Raw genomic sequence first — 17,061 nt, 5'->3', positions numbered from 1 at the left:
GTTCTCCCAGGTCCATCTCCCTATTCAAGGGTATTATCCATGGACACACCTATTTTAGAGACAGGAAAATTGAGGCCTGGGAATGATCATGGGAACTGACAGCAGGAGGTCTCCTTGGCTAAAAATCTATGGGCTAAACCCAGAACTTGAAACGATCAGTGACTTAGTAGTCAGTTCATATGTAAAGTTAAAAGGACTGCCTAGGGACTTCCCTGGTGGTCTAGTGGTTAAAAATCCACCTGCCAGGCGTGTAAACTGATACAGCCACTATGGAGAACACTGTGGAGATTCCTTAAAACAAAAAAAAAGCTAGGACTAAATCTACCTTATGACCCTATAATCCCACTCCTGGGCATATATCCTGAGGAAACCCTAACTGAAAAAGACACATGTACCCCAGTCTTCATTGCAGCATTATTTACAATAGCTAGGACATGGAAGCAACCTAGATGTCCATCAACCAATAAAAGGATAAAAAGGTTCAGTACGTATATACAAAGTGATATTACTCAGCCATAAAAAGGAACAAATTTCAGGCAGTTCTAATGAGGTAGATGAACCTAGGGCCTATTATACAGAGTGAAGTAAGTTCAGAAAAACAAATATCATATATTAATGCATATATATGAAATCGAAAAAGGTGGTGCTGAGGGACCTATCTGAGGGCAGCAATGGAGACACAGACACAGAAATTTTTTAAAAAAAGAAAATTTAATTTTTTTTAATTTAAAAAAAGAATCCACCTCCCAATGCAGGGGACATGAGTTTGATCCCTGGAAGATTCCACCCGCCAGGGAGCAACTGAGGCCATGCGCCACAACTTCTGAGCCTGTGCTCTAGAGCCAGTGCTCCAAAACTAGAGGAGTCACTGCAATGAGCAGCCTGCACACAGCAGCTAGACAGTAGTCCCTGCTCACAGCAACCAGAGAAAGCGCGTGCGCTGCAGTGAAGACCCAGGGCAGCCAAAACACAAACACACAAAAGCCCACGTGCTCAGCACGCAGCAGCCAGTTCTCCCGATAAGTCTAGAAAATGATCCACACAACTGCCAGCTTAGTCCTTTCTGAAGGCAGCCTAAGCGGCAGGGTCATGGCTGAGCTGCTGGGAAATCAGCGTCAGATGCTGTCCTGTGTGCATCTCATTACAACTAGTGCACACACGCACACACGCACACACTGCACCCTTTGCGGGCTTCTTGGGAATCTTGGCTATCTTTTAATCAAAGAGTTGGTGCTAAACTGGACCTTGGCTCCACTGGCATTTTCTTCTCAGTAAATGACCCATCATGGCACATAGGTCCTCTGGCTTGAAGAAGAAAGCCCTCTGGCAAGGAGACAGGCTCCTGGTGGAGTTCAGCAGTGCCTCACTGACTGCCTCCAATCTGTCCTTCCTCTGTTGCACAGCTGTCCCCAGAGCCCACACAGCGCCTGGAGAAGAGTCTGAGGACGGACCTGGCTTCTGGCCGTGGTTGTCCCGGCCAGGCAGGAGGGCTTGATAAGCTGCTCTCCAAGATCCCGTCCCGCTCTGATGTTTTATGAGTCTACGATTACTTAAGATTTGTAAAACTGACACCAGGGTCTTTTATGCACATAAAAAGAAACAGAGCTTTTAGCTCAACAATTCCACTCCTAGGAATTTATCCTAAAGAGGTAATCTAACATGTGTGCAAAGCTGTAGGTATAAGAATGTTCACCGTGGTGTTATTTATGGCAGTAAAACTTGGGAAAGCTCAGGATTCAGCAATAAAGGACTGATTAACTCAGCATTTCCCAAAGAATGTTCTGTGATATAAATAGGTATGACTGGGAGAAAGAAAAAAAAAGGAGGAGGCGGTTGTGACATTCCGTGGTCAACGATTTTAAAGAAGCATCACCTTAAACAAAGGAAGATTAAAAAGGTTTCTTTCAACCGATATTTCATTGGACTTTTATGCCGCAGATATGAAGTACTCGATAAAAACTGTTGAATGATTGAAAATCTGTTGAATGATTGAACAGGAAGTGAATGTTTATAGGCAGCCAAAAAAACTATTGGCTTCACTGTTTCAAAGCTACAGAACATTATACCTTCCAGTATGGGAGAATGGTCATTTATAGCACCTAACGAGATCGTAGCCGCTAGAATATGTTTATTTCTGTCTTTATTTATTTTCAGCCTTTTTTTTTTCCAGGAAAAGATTTAAAGTGGGTAAGTGGGGGGAGGGGGGGTTACACCTTATTAAGTTCCTGGAGGGCAAAAGACTTTGCCTCAGGCACTCCTTCAATACAAAGACCCAGGCCTGGAGAACAGACAAGAAACAAAATATATTGTTCATATGCCCCTCCAACAAGCCCCTTCTGTTTCCTATAAAAATGATTAGTTCAGAATGGAAATGTATATTTGTTTGGAATCCCAGATCTCAGAGTCTTCAACTAGCACCTACTGACATTGCCGCTTTTCACAGGCAGTGTGTAGGTTCTAAACAAGACGAGGGATATTTATATTATTTATGACCACAAGCCTGCACTCCCAGGCTCTTCTCCAGACTCGTATTCCTGGTGAGTCAGGCTGGACCACATGTGAGGTAGAAAGGCTTCTTTGTGCTCCTGACCTAAGACTGAATCTGAAAGTAAACATAATATATGGCAGAATCAAAAGTTTATAAACATCTTAACAGGCTGGAACCTAAGACCCAGAGCAAAAAAAAAAAGTTATTGGCCACAGTAATACTAACTAACATTTATTGAGTGCTTTGGGTATGCCAAGCATTGTTCTAGGCAGTTTTATAAGAATTAACTCAGAATTCGTACAGAAATCCTATGATGTGAGAACCACAGTTACCCCCTTTTACACAACCGAGAAAAACTAAGGAACAGAGAGGTGAAACAACTCACCCAAGGTCACCCAGCTGGTGACAGAACTGAGGTTTAGACCAGCAGTCTTTCTGCATGTGCTTAGCTAGCCCATAGTGCTTTAAGTGAACCTAGGTTAATAATTGTTTAAATTGTCCTGTAGAAAATACAGCAAATTTACAGCACAGCTTGAGGAGCGTTATAAAGTGAACATGGCTAAATAGCCACCATTCAAATCACAAAATAGAACATTAGCCGCAGCTCAGAAGCCTGCCTATTACACTACTTCAGGTAGCCACTGGTTTGACCTTTATCACCCTAAGTTAGTTTTGCCTGGTTCTGAGCTTTCTTTAAGTGGAGTCATAAACTCAATGCTTCTTTTTGTTCAATCTTTCTTCACTCGACACTATAATCTGTGAAGTTCATCTATACTGTTGAGTGTGTAGCAGTGGTTAATTTCTCTTCTTTTTTTAAAACTATTTATCTATTTGGCTGATTCAGATCTTGGTTGTGGCATGAGAGATCTTTTTTGACTGCAGCATGTGAACTTCTAGTTATAGTGTGTGGGATCTAGTTTCCTGACCAGGAATCGAACCCAGGCCCCCTGCATTCAGAGAGTAGAGTTTCAGCCACTGGACCACCAGGGAAGTCCCCTACTTTCTCATCATTTCATTCCCAAGGAGAGAAAATGTTTTTGTACAGCCTATGAGCTAAGAAGAATCTGTATAATTTTTAATAGTTGAAAACAAATGCTTTTAAAGGGTAACATTTTGCAATGTGAAGATTATATGAAATTCAAATTTCACTGTCCATAAATAAAATTCTAGAGGCACAGCCACGCTCCTGCACTTGTGGGTTGTCTGTGGCTACTTTCACACTAGGACAGCAGAGATGAGTGCTTGTGTCAGAGGCAGCAAGTCTAGCAAATCCTAAAATATTTACTCTCTGACCTTTACAGACACAAAGTTCAATGCATAGCTGCCTAGGAGGGTAGTCGTCCCCGAAAACAGAGTCTGCCAGTGCCTAGATTCTGGATGTCCCGGCTTCCAGAGCTGTAAGAAATACATGCTGTGGTTTATAAGCTGTCTGTCCGCGGTATTTTGCTGTAGGAGCCCAAACCTGCTATACAGTGTTCCATGGTACAAATGAGCTATCGTTTTTTTGTTCACTTTTTTTTTGTATTGGAGTATAGCCAGTTAAGTCAGACACAACTCAGCAACAGAACAACAACAAACATAGCCAGTTGACAATGTTGTGATAGTTTCAGGTCCACAGCAGAGGGACTGTGGACCTGTATCCACAGGAGAATGGACATGTATCCATTCTCCCCCAGACTCCCCTCCCATCCAGGCTGCCATGTAACATTCAGCAGAGTTCCCTGTGCTACACAGTAGGTCCTTGTTGGTTATCCACTTTAAATACAGCAGTGTGTGCATGTCCATCCCAAACTCTCTAACTACCCCATCCCCCAGCCCTCCGCTCTGGCAACCCTAAGTTCCTTCTCTGAGTCTGTGAGGCCATTTCTGTTCTGTAACTACGTATAAAAGAGCTATAATTTGTTATCCATTCAGTTGCTGATAGGCATTTGATTTGTTTCCAGTTGGCAGCAATAATAAATAATAAACAGTGATCACATGTATGTTCTTGCACTTAGGTACACATTTCTGTTGATATACCTAAATATGGAGCTATCATTGAGTATTCATGTGTCGAAGGAGGTCAAACCAGTCAACCCTAAAGGAAATCAACCTGGAATATTCATCGGAATGATTGACACTGAAGCTGAAGCTTCACTACTTTGGCCACCTGATGTGAAAAGCCAACTCATTGGAAAAGACCCTGATGCTGGAAAAGATAGAGGGTGGGAGGAGAAGGGGATGACAGAGGATGAGATGGTTGGATCATTGACTCGATGGACATGAGTTTGAGCAAACTCCCAGAGATAGTGAAGAACAGGGCAGCCTGGTGTGCTGCAGTCCATGGGGTCACAAAGAGTTGGACATGACTGAGGGACTGAACAACAGTCTTATTAGATACGATCAAACGGTTTTCCGAAGCTGGTGATTCAGTTTACACTGCCACCAGTGACGTAAGTGGTAACCTTGTTTAAGTCACGTGACTGAATATGTATCAGTCGCATATGTCTGATGTTTATTCCACTTCACCGATTAATGTTCCTATCCATATATTAGAAAAATGACAATCTTCATTACTATAGCTTTTTCATAAATCATAAAGTATAATCATCTTGATTCTTCTTCTACCACAGCTCTTCTTATCCTTTTCTTTTCCCATATGAATTTTAGAACCAGTTTGTCAATTTCCACAAAAATTAAATCTGCTGGGGTTTTGATTAAGATGCCAGTAAATACATAAATTGACGTCAAGAAAAGATGCCAGTAAATATATAAATTGATGTCAAGAAAAGAAGATAATGTAACAAGACTGAATCGTCCAATCCATGAACATGGTATTTCTTTCCATTTACTGAGTCATGATGTGTAGTTTTTTGTGTACAAGTCCTGAATATCTTTCTTTGGTCATTTCCTAGGTATTTGATTTGTTTAAAAATACTCTTTTGAATCACAACTCCCCATGAGTTCTCCAAACCAAATGAAACAGCTCTATTCATTGATGCCTGAGAACCTCTGAGATGTCCTTTTCAGGTCTTTTTTTTTTAATACTTCTTTATTTGGCTGTGCTGAGTCTTAGTTGTGGCATGTGGGACCGAGCTCCCTGAATAGGGGTTGAACCCAGGCCTGCTGCATTGGGAGCAGAGTCTTAGCCACTGGACCACCACATCCTCTTTGCTTTTCCTGCCTTCTAGGATTTCAGTAGGAGATGCAGACTGGATCCCTGGATCAGGAAGATCCCCTGGAGAAGGAAATAGCAACCCACTCCAGTATTCTTGCCTGGGAAATCCCATGGACAGAGGAGCCTGGCAGGGTGCAGTCCCTGGGGTCTCAAAGTGTCAGAGACAATGGAGCACACACACATGCAGGATTTCAGTTGTATCAGGAAAAAAAAAATTCATGTTTTACTTGAAATCCTCCCAGACCTCTCCAGTCCTATGGGAATGCCCCATTGCTATCAATTGGTGGCACCTATTAACTTATTGATTTACTAATTAATGATCATCTGTTACTTGGCCTTTTCTTGGGAGTAAATTTTTTTTCACTGCACCACAAAGCATGTGGGATCTTAGTTTCCCAACCAGTAATCAAACTCCCATTCCTTCATCGAAAGTTCAGAGTTTTAATCACTTATCACCGGACCATCAGGGAAATCTTCTGAGCAAATTGCTAGAAAAAAAATTTTAATGTATTTATTTTTGCTTGCATTGGGTCTTCATCGCTGAGCAGGCTTTTTCTCTAGTTGCGGTGAGCAGGGACTACTCTCTAGTGGAGGTTTGTGGGGCTTCTTATTTCAGTGGCCTCTCTTGCCACAGGGCACAGTCTCTAGGGTGCACGGGCTTCAGTTGTGTGGCTCCTGGGCTCCAGAGTGCTGGTTCAGTAGTTGTGGCACACAGGCTCAGTTGCCCTGCAGCATGAGGGATCTTCTCGGACCAGGAATCAAACCTGTGTCCCCTGCATTGGCAGGGGGAACTGGGCTGCCAGGGAAGCCCCGCTAGAAACCTTTTCAATGTCAACACACAACTTCTGAAGTCTTGTCTCTCTCCAAAAGTACACATTCACTGAAGATAAATATTCATTATCTTTTACTTTTGGTGCCCCTTAAATATTCTTCCAGAGTAGTGTGTTCAGAAGGAACTTAATGTTAGCTCCTTCTTTGACTGAATCATAATTTTCCTGAACATAGTTTAGCTGGAGATTGATATGAAATGGTTAGCTATTTCCTATTCTTTCTATAATTGGCTCATATATCATACACACAGTAATTCATGGACTTAAACTTGTCTTGTGCTTTAAAGCTAAACTCTTCAGTGAATTAAGACAAACATATTTTTTTGTTTTTCTTTTTGATGAAAGAGGTAGGCAGCTTTTTCAAAAAGAGATTTGAGAGGAAAAGAAACCATTTTATCATTTAGCCTATTTTTTTTTAAGTCCCATTGAATGACGCCATGAAATTATGGAAGATGCAAATCTGTAACCCATAATTTGAAGTTGTTGACATGCAGGACGACCCTCTGTGGGTTCAGAAATCATTTTTCAAAATGCCAGGCAGCAATTCTTGGCTCATAAACAGCAACGGTGGCCTGTGTGACCCAAATAATTTGTTTCTTCAACTGGGAAATCCTTAGATGTAGCCAGGCAAGTTTAGAAAAGAGAAAAGCAGAAATACAGAGAGAAGGAATTGGATCGGGATTGGATTCTATTTTACTCCCACACTGACTTCCATAAACTGGGATCAGGCCAAATGATGGGGGAATAAAAATTAGAAAGATTGAGTTTTTGACAAAGGGGATTTTGTGGAGAGTCTATACACAGATCACTTGGGGCTTATGTTTTGTTTAAAAAAAATCGCATCACAACAACCAGCCCGATCTCTCAAAATGTTCCCAGCAGCTGGCAACTAGAGATAAGGCAGAGGTATTTCACAGTCTAATACTAATCATATTTGAGCACTTCAAGTAAGATTGGACCATCTATTTTTTTCTTTCATACTGTTTATTTTTAAGTTCAAAGCAAGGACTTGTTATATATATGAAAGATCCTCTTGAATCTAAAATATGAAACAGAGGGAGAGAGAAGTGGGGATGCAGCATGAAGTGGGGAGGGTAGGAATGAGAGAAAAGATTTGTCTCCTTCCAGCAGAACCTAGTCATTAATGTTGGAACGCTTATAAAAATCCAGGCTGCCCCAGCTGATACCCACATGAGGGTAGAGGCTTCTACTGAGGCTGCCAGACCTCTGGGATGAAAGGGTGGAGTTCAAAGACCAGCAGTGTCCTGGGATGTTCTAGGATGTCACAAAGAGGAGGACCCAAGGGGGAGGAGACCTATTCTGAATCAAGATGAGCAGCTTTATTCCTCTGCCAGCCCTGCAGATCCACGCTCCCCACAATCAACCGTCCTGTAATTCTACATACTCGCTGCTTCATTTACTTGGACCATGATTGAAGGGAAAAAAAAAAACAACTGCTGTGTATGCCAGAAAGTCTCATTATGAACTCCCTTTACACAAAACCATCCCTTCCCCGTCTTGTCCGTGCTACAGGTCTCATATGTTTTCCTTCATGTATATTAATCCAGGTGTGAGTCAATGGCTTCAGGCTAAAAAAATTTTTTTGTAAGCCCATCATTAAATTAGGTCAACCTTGGGACTTCACTGGTGGTTCAGTGGCTAAGACTCCATACTCCCAAAGCTGGGGGCCCTTATTCAATCCTTAGTCAGGGAACTAGATCCCACATGCTGCAACTAAGACCTGGCAAAGCCAAAAATAAGCTCAACCTGGAGATAACCTGCTACTGGCCATCTTTAAAGCTGCTTCATCCCACTATTCTAGCTTTTTGTTCCAAATTATCTCATGAAATCCTACAATTCCCCAATCCCGAATCATATGGGATCAAAATGGGAAAACCCTCATCTGCTAATCCCATTCACTGTCACAGAGATAAGACGTCACACCTCTGTAACAGTTGTCAATTGTGTTCCCTTTAAGACCTAAAATGCTTACACTTCTGTCTCTGCTGGTTGAACTCCTGGTGTTAATCAAGAGCAGCACAGACTGTTGCCTTCTCAGGGAAAATTCCTCTAAAATTCCTAGAAAGAAAAATCTTTCTCTGTTATGCTGTCTTAGCCTTCTCCGTATAGCACAACTGTGATACTTGACAAATAATCAAATATTTAAAAATCAATTCAGTGGTCACTCCTACCAGGTAGTGAGCACAATGAAGGAAAAATTATTTCAGTAATACTACTGTATCCATAATCTCTAGTTGTGGCTGATACACAATGGATATGCAGTAAAATATTGAATGAATAGATGGGTAGATGGAAGGATGGATGGATGGATGGAAGGATGGATGGATGGATGCGTAGATGGATGGATGGACAGATATATGGAAGGATGGAAGGATGGATGAATGGATGGGTGGGTGGAAGGAAGGATGGATGGATGGATGGGTGGGTGGAAGCAAGGATGGATGGCCAGATATATGGAAGGATGGATGGATGGATGGTTGCTTAGATGGAGCAGAGGAAGATTGGTGCATTGATCTTCTATTGTTGAGTAATAAAGTCTGATTCCAGTTTTTGATATTTGACTGCTGACAGCATGTGAGCATCACCCCATATTATTCTCTTTTTGCCCCACATCTGGGAAAGCGGATAAGAATTGGTATTAACAGGATATGATATTCAATTCACCCTGTCCCCACTTCCTACCCACCACAAAACCTCCACCCAGCCTTCTTTTCCCACTTTCTCAAACTGTTTTGGGACCTGCTTGGGATCCACCCTGAAAGCTTCATTATGTAAGTAACAGATTTTTTCACGTCCTTTTGTTGTTTGTGTGGCATCCTCAGTCTCAACATCTGAACCAAATTGTGGGTGGGGGTCCACCTGTCCCAGAAGGATAGCTATAGCAGGCTGTGACAAATGGCCACAGACTTAGTGACACAGCCCGGAATATTATCCACAGCCCATGAGGAGGAGCTGAAGGTCTTTGACCTTCTTTAATGACTTTATTATTATTGGGTTGGCCAAAAAGTTCATTTGGGTTTTCAAGTAAGATCCCAAATGAACATTTTGGCCAACCCAATTTTTTGTTCTGCTTGACTGCTTTTCTTTGCCTTTGCATGTTTTTTTCATTTCTCTGATTAAATTTATTCTTTGGCAAGGGCAGGCAGAGGACATGTGGGGTGGGAGGGGAGGGAGATCTGTTTGGGGGAGGGAAGACCCCACAGGGCTCTGCTCCATGACAGAAACCTGCTGCTGAATGAGATTCTGGGAGGACAGGGCTGGGTAAAGAAACAGAAAAACTGAACAAATTCAAAGTTATTATCTCATTGTTTTTACATAGAGGCAGTAGAACCTTTCAATTCCTCATTTTGTCCCCAATCTTTTCCCAGAGAAAGCTATATTTATCTTTGTTTTGCCCCAGTAGGTAGCATGAATATGAATATTGAACAGGGCACAATGGTTTTCCTTGTCTATTCTCCTGACCTCGTTAAACCATCCAAGGTTTTTAAGCTATAAAAAATGATACAAAGATTAAGTCATCACAATTATTACTATCATTATCATTATTAGAGCAGAAGAATGTAATAGAGTAGAGGATACCTCAGACCAGGCATCAAGAAACCAAGCACACCCATACTTGGGGCATATCAGCTGACCTCTCTCTGCCCAGGGTCTCCATCACCAAGAGAGGAGTTAGGTCACATGATTTTTTATGGTCCCCTTTAGCTCCAAAATGTTCATTATTTTCGGCATATTTGGTAGCTCGTCTAAAATGCTGGTTCTGGATCTTGTGGTCTGAATGCATCTGCTGTCCAGTCCATTTTTAGCATGGGTGGTCTTTTTGATGTGTTGGGCTCAGCAGAAGCACGTGTTAGCAGCAGTTGCTTTACCCGGGGCCCAGCTGCCTGATTAAAAGAACACAGCAAGCATGTGCAGATCTCCATAAGCACCGTGTTACTGCACAGAACGCTCATGTTCACAAAGTCAGGCGTGGTCATTCCCAAAGAATATTCCTAAAGACGCCAGCATCATTTGAAAAGAAGGGAAGTTCAGGGCTCCTCTGGTGGTGCAGTGGTAAAGAACCCACCTGCCAATGCAGGAAACGCACAGGTTCGATCCCTGACCCAGGAAGATCCCACATGCTGCAGAGCAGACAAGCCTGGGCACCACAACTATTGGCCCACATTCCCTAGAGCTGGGAGCCGCAACTAGAGAGTAGCCCCCACTTGCTGCAACTAGAGAAAACCCCGTGCAGCAACAAAGACCCAGCACTGCCAAAAATAAAGAAAAGAGAAAAAAGAAAAATAGGGGGAGCTTGGGTTTGAGTTCTGCTCCCACTGGTACCACTTAGAATGTATGGAATGATGGTGCCGCACCCATTTATGTTCATCACATTCACTCTCTCAATAGCCCTGGGTGTGTTTATAAACTTTTACACGCCACAAAGATGAATGAGAGGAGCGCGTGGTGGAGGAGGGGGAGGAAGAAGAGATCAGCTGGCCAGCTTCCACTGTTCCCTGCCCATAACCATCTGACCCACTGTCTGAGCCCACTGGGTGGGCTCAGTTCCATTATTTACTGTTTCTACTATGTTGTGCTAGGTCACTTCAGTCGTGTCCATCTCTTTGTGGCCCTATGGACCATTGCCTGCCAGGCTCCTCTGTCGATGGGGATTCTCCAGGCAGGAATACTGGAGTGGGTTGCCACGCCCTCCTGCAGTGTGTCTTCCCAACCCAGGGACTGAAACTGCTTCTCTTACATCTCCTGCATTGGCAGGCGGGTTCTTTACCACCTGTGCCATCTGAGGAGTGAGCTTTCTACTGTGTTATCCATGACTTTAATGAGCCTAAAATCCCCTGAAAACTTGGCATAAGTGAAAACGTCCCACAGGGTAGAGCCCTGCATGTCATCATTAGAGATGATCTCCAGCTTGAGGCTGATCTTTGTTTTCCATCTTTCAGACCCAGATACTCAACAAGGTGCAATTCTTCCTAATTATTTTGTCATTCAAGTTGCTGTTTTCTGTGTATGTGGAGACACTAGGAAAGCACAGTTCTAATACCTTAACTCAAATTCAGTGAACTAGTTAAGCAGGAATTGGGAGGTAGGGGGAAAGGTGTGTGTGTGTGTGTGTGTGTGTGTATGTGCTCAGTCCTGTCTGACTCTTGGCAACACCATGGACTGTAGCTTGTCAGGCTCCTCTGTCCATGGAATTTTCCAGGCAAGAAGGGTGAAGGTAGTTAAGAGGCACAAACGTTCACTTATAAGAGAAGTTCTGGGGATGTCACGTACAACATTATGACTGTAGCTAATAATACATATTATATATTTGAAAGGTGCTAAGAGAGTAGATCTTAAAAGTTCTCATCCAAGGAAGAAAATTGGTAGCTATGTGAAGTATATAGCTATGGAAAATTGGTAGCTATGGAAGCTATGTGATGAGCAATAACTAAGCTTAATGTGGTAATCATTTTGCAATATATACCTGTATCTAATCATCACATTGTAAATGTTAAACTTATAGAATGTTATGTGTCAATTATATCAGTAAAACTTGGGTTGAGGGAGAGAAGCCAGAACAACAATAACAAAAATGCAAATATACAAAATAAAAGATGCTCTAAGATTGTTGTACTCCCTTGATAGATCCAGTCTAGCAATCCCATCAAAAAATAAAGGGGTCCAGGACTTCCCTCTCGGCCCAGTGGCTAAGATTCTGTGCTACCAATGAAAGGGTTTCAGGTTCAATATCTAGTCAGAGAACGAATTCCCACATGCAACTAAAACCTGGCACAGCCAAATAAATAATCAGTTCATTTCAGTCGCAGCATGCCAGGCCTCCCCGTCCATCTCCAACTCCCCGAGCTTGCTCAGACTCCTGTCCATCGAGTCAGTGATGCCATCCAACCATCTTATCCTCTGTCGTCCCCTTCTCCTCCTGCCTTCAATCTTTCCCAGCATCAGGGTCTTTCCCATGGAGTTAGTTCTTCGCATCAGGTAGCCAAAATTTTGGAGTTTCAGCTTAAGCATCAGTCGTTCCAATGATTATTCAGTGTTGATTTCCTTTAGGATGGACTGGTTGGATTTCCTTGCAGTCCAAGGGACTCTCAAGAGTCTTCTCCAACACCACAGTTCAAAAGCATCAATTCTTCAGCGCTCAGCTTTCTGTATTTTAAAAATCCATGGGGTCACAAAGAGTCAGACATAACTGAGTGACTGAACAACAACAACAATTTTAAAAATGAATGGGTCCATTCTGGTACGACATGCATAAAAAATAACTTTATCTGTATTTTATTGTATTTTATCTGCATGGTCATTTTTATCTGTAAGTGCTTCCAATGCCATCAAAACTCAGGCAGGCAGGTCTGATCAAAAGCCAGACAATGGGTTGGGTTAACAGCCTGCCCTCAGGCGTTTTTAGGCACCGACTGTGGTCTGGTTCACAGGAATAGTCTGAGTGGTCTCAGTTGTGTCCGACTCTTCGTGATTCCATGGACTATAGCTCACCAGGCTCCTCCGTCCATGGAACTTTCCAGGCAAGAATACTGAAGTGGGTTGCCATTTCCTACTCCAGGGGATCTTCCCGACCCAGGGATCGAACCCAAGTCTCCTGTGTCTCTTACATTGACAGGTGCAATCTTTACCACTAGCACCACCCGGGAAGCCATAGGAATAGTTAGAGTTGAAAGTCTCTCTTGATAATCTGAGTACTGGTCTCTCTCCAGTTTCCTCCTTTCCACCCAGTTCTCTCAATACCTCAATGTGCCCTGGTAGCAGCTCTGATCCAATAACGTTTAGGAATTTGCGGAGAATAAGCTACAGTTTCAGAACAGGATCAACCTTAAACCCTTACTAGGCACTGAATCAGGAAATATATATAAAAGAACCGAGGGTTAAGCTATTCAACCTAGAGATGGGGAAGATGGCAGTGGAATTTCTAAGAGATTTATTTGGTATGAAATGCTTTGCACAGATGTAAACATTGATCAAATTCACATGTTAATGATCTGACTGGCCACTTCTGTTTGCATCTTCTTAAGACGCCTCTGGTTTCAGGCCAGGAGGCCAATTGCCTGCAGCTTGGCACAGGAGAAGCCTCGCTCCTAGGACAGCCCTGGGTGTAGCTGGCTTCTTGATGATGTTAACCAGAGCTGGCTTCTGGGATCTTAGGGGATCAAAAGGAATTTTTAAAAATTGCACATGAGCCCAGAAGAAAGTCCATAAAATCACTTCCTTGTGTCTGTGGGTTCCACCCAATAATAGCCTGCCAAACCCAAATACCTGAGAAGGGAACAGGATAGAGGGAGAGGAAAAGGAGAGGTTGACTGCAGAGGGCAAATGAATCAAACTCCAAATTCTGTATTCGTCAGCAGACAATAGGGGCCAACGGGGATGCGTCCTTCCTGTGTGCACCGTTTATACATGACTTTAGGGAGAAATTGGAATCATCTTCTACCTCTAGCTAATGTTCCTCATCAGTGTTTTAAGAAATCCAGCCAGCCTAGAAAACTGCTGCTGAATGAGATCTAGGAGAAGAAAGTGATAAGGACAGAAAGAGGAGTGGAGACATTGAGCTAATCCAAAGACAATTAACATCTCCCCAAAGCAGTAGATTCCTTCTGTTCCTCATTTTGTCCCCAGACTCTTCCCATTATTTTGCTTTGCCCTGGCATATCTCTTGACTCGGAATATTAACAAGGCACAATTTGTTTGCTTTCTGGTGACCTCATTAAACCATATAAGATAAGCTCTAATTTTGCAGTCTTCAAATTGAGTTTAATCACAAAGTCCACCTCCTTTCAGTTCAAGTTCACTGCAAAACAGACCGTTAGGCAGGTTGAGCAGTCAGCTCCAGTGTGCTTGTGTGCATTTGCATAAGCTGTCCCCACAGTTCGCCTGCTTTTCTCCCTTACCCACCTAGTCTCATGACTCACCCAGTCCCGACTCCCACCCACCCGCTCTGTAGCTCTGTCTCCTTCCCACCGCACAAGTGGGCAAGCCCCGCCTCCCTGCACAAACACTTCTCTATATTCTCATTAATATTTGTACTTCTGCTGGTGTGTTGTCCTTTGCTGTTGTTCAGCCGCTCAGTCGTGTCCAACTCTTTGTGACCCCCATGGACTACAGCACACCAGGCCCTCCTGTCCTCCACTATCTCCTGGAGTTTCTCCAAACTCCTGTCCATTGAGTTGGTGATGCCATCCAACTGTCTCATCCTCTGTCACCCCCTTCTCCTCCAGCTCTCAAACTTTGCCATCCTCAGGGTCTTTTCCAATGAGTCAGTTCTTCACATCAAGTGGCCAAAGTATTTGAGCTTCAGCTTCGGCATCAGTCCTTCCAATGAATATTCCGTGATGTCCTTACCCATCTGGATTTCTCAACTACGAGTGGCCCAATGGCAAGATTCTCCTCTTATTCATCCTTTTTATTATTAGCATCAGCAAACGATGGTTAAATGAGTAAGCTTTCATCAGAAGAAAGCCAGTCTGCCCCATGTTTTTTTAAAATTTTCAGCCACACCCCATGGCATATGGGATCTTAGTTCCCCAACCAGGGACCAAATCTGCACCCTCTGGGCTGGAAGGCAGAGCCTTAACCACTGCACCTCGAGGGAAGTCCCAGCTAGCCCCATTCTTTATCTCATTATGAATCTTTTGCTCTCAGTGAGGACAGTCCATACATGATGGACAGGAAAGATCACAGGTAACGGTCACCGTACCATCATCTGTGCGTGTGTGTGGTTCTATAGGTGGTCTGTACATGGAGCATAGGTGCCCTTACCTTCCATCATCTGTTTATTTGTTTCTTCCCTCATCATCCGATCAGTCACACTCAGTTCAAAATGACTATAGTAAGAACTGAGGCATGTTAAGTGAGAGTTTTGGTGCATGCTCAACAAATGATTGTTGAATAAATTAGTTGAGTCATGGAAGGAATGAATAAAAGCAATTTTATTAGGGGCAAGTTTGGAAGATGTTAGAGTCATTTCCTGCCATTGTCTTTATGGCATATGTGCTGGATGGGGCACAAACGCCGAATAACTGTTAGTCCTCATCACCATCATCATCAACATTGTCATCAGCAGTGCCTGGTATTTCTATTTAGCAACAAACCTCTTCCCATTAAAGCCTGATGTCCACCATTACAGTTAGTAGTCAAGGTTCTGGGAGCTCCAGCCAACTGCAATCAGACAAGCAGTAATAGACTGTGTATGTGCCAGGTACTAAGCTGTGTGCCTTATGGACAATATTTCATTTAATCCTCAGAAGATCCCCATAAAGTAGGTATCATTATCCCTTTTTACAACTGAGGAAACAGCCCCAGAAACTGGGCAAAAGGCAGAAGGTTTGAGTTAGTAGGCAGTGCAATACGAATGTACCCAGGTCTGTCGGTCTGAAGCAGTGATGCTTCTTCTTTTTTTTTAAGTCCTATACTATATTGATCTAGAATAAGAAAAAAAATTCAAAATTCTAAATATTGACAAATATTTCTTGCAAATAAAATGATCATCTCTTTGCCAAGCCCAAGATGTCCAATCTAAAAATGATTGCAATATCACAAAATATAATGGAATTGAAAGATCTCTCTCCCTTCCCCTGCATTCCCTTTGGTAACCATAAGCTTATTTTCTATGTGTGTGAATCTATTTCTGTTTTGTAAACAAGTTCATTTGTATTATTTTTTTTAGATTCAACATATAAGTAATAACATATGATATATGAAAAAAAATAAAGGTCTCATTCAAAACAACCATTTTTTGAAAAATTAAAACATTACATCATGTGCTCCAGTCCAGGAAATTTGCTTGCTAGCATGGTTCCCAGTCCAATTCACCCTTATTTTCCAGCACCACTCCAGAAACTAGGGCCAAGATTTTGGCAAGGTGGGAGTGAAATTTATAAGCAATGTTCAAGGCTGGGAGAAAGAAAACAACTAATAAACTTCAAAAAGTGACATACAAGAATGAGAATAAATTAAAAGATATACCATATTCCTAGATGAGAAGACTCAATATTGATAAAAAGTCAAATATTCACAAATTTAGTTTTATATAAACAATGCCAATAAAAAACTCTGACAGGACTATTGTCTGACATTTCACAAAATAGCTTCAACATTCATATTGGAGAACACACGAACTAGAAAAGCCAATATTTTAGAAAAGAAGGATTTGACACACTAATATTAACATGTAATATATAGCATAATAATTAAATCAATATGTTATTTGTACCAAATTAGAAAGAGTAATAGAATAGAATAGGAAACATAACAGCAGACCCAAATATGTATATAAATGTAATATTTGATAAAGGTGAAATTTAAAATCAGTTAAAGAAAAAGAATAATAATTCAATAAGTGGTTTGAGTGGCTAGCCATTTAGAAACTAAATGTAAATATCAAACTCACATTACGCCCTAAATAAATTCCAGATGTACTAAAGTTTTAGGCATTTTTAAAAGGTAAACTATAAAATATAGCAAATATTTATATATAATTTTTAGCAGGGTATATCTAAGTGTCTTATCAAAAGTAGAAATCTAAGAAAAAAACTGAGAGATTTGACTAAATGCAGTTTTAT

This window comes from Bos mutus, chromosome 19, assembly GCF_027580195.1.
Source record: "Bos mutus isolate GX-2022 chromosome 19, NWIPB_WYAK_1.1, whole genome shotgun sequence".
Classification (NCBI taxonomy): Eukaryota; Metazoa; Chordata; class Mammalia; order Artiodactyla; family Bovidae; genus Bos; species Bos mutus.
This window is presented reverse-complemented; position numbering follows the sequence as displayed.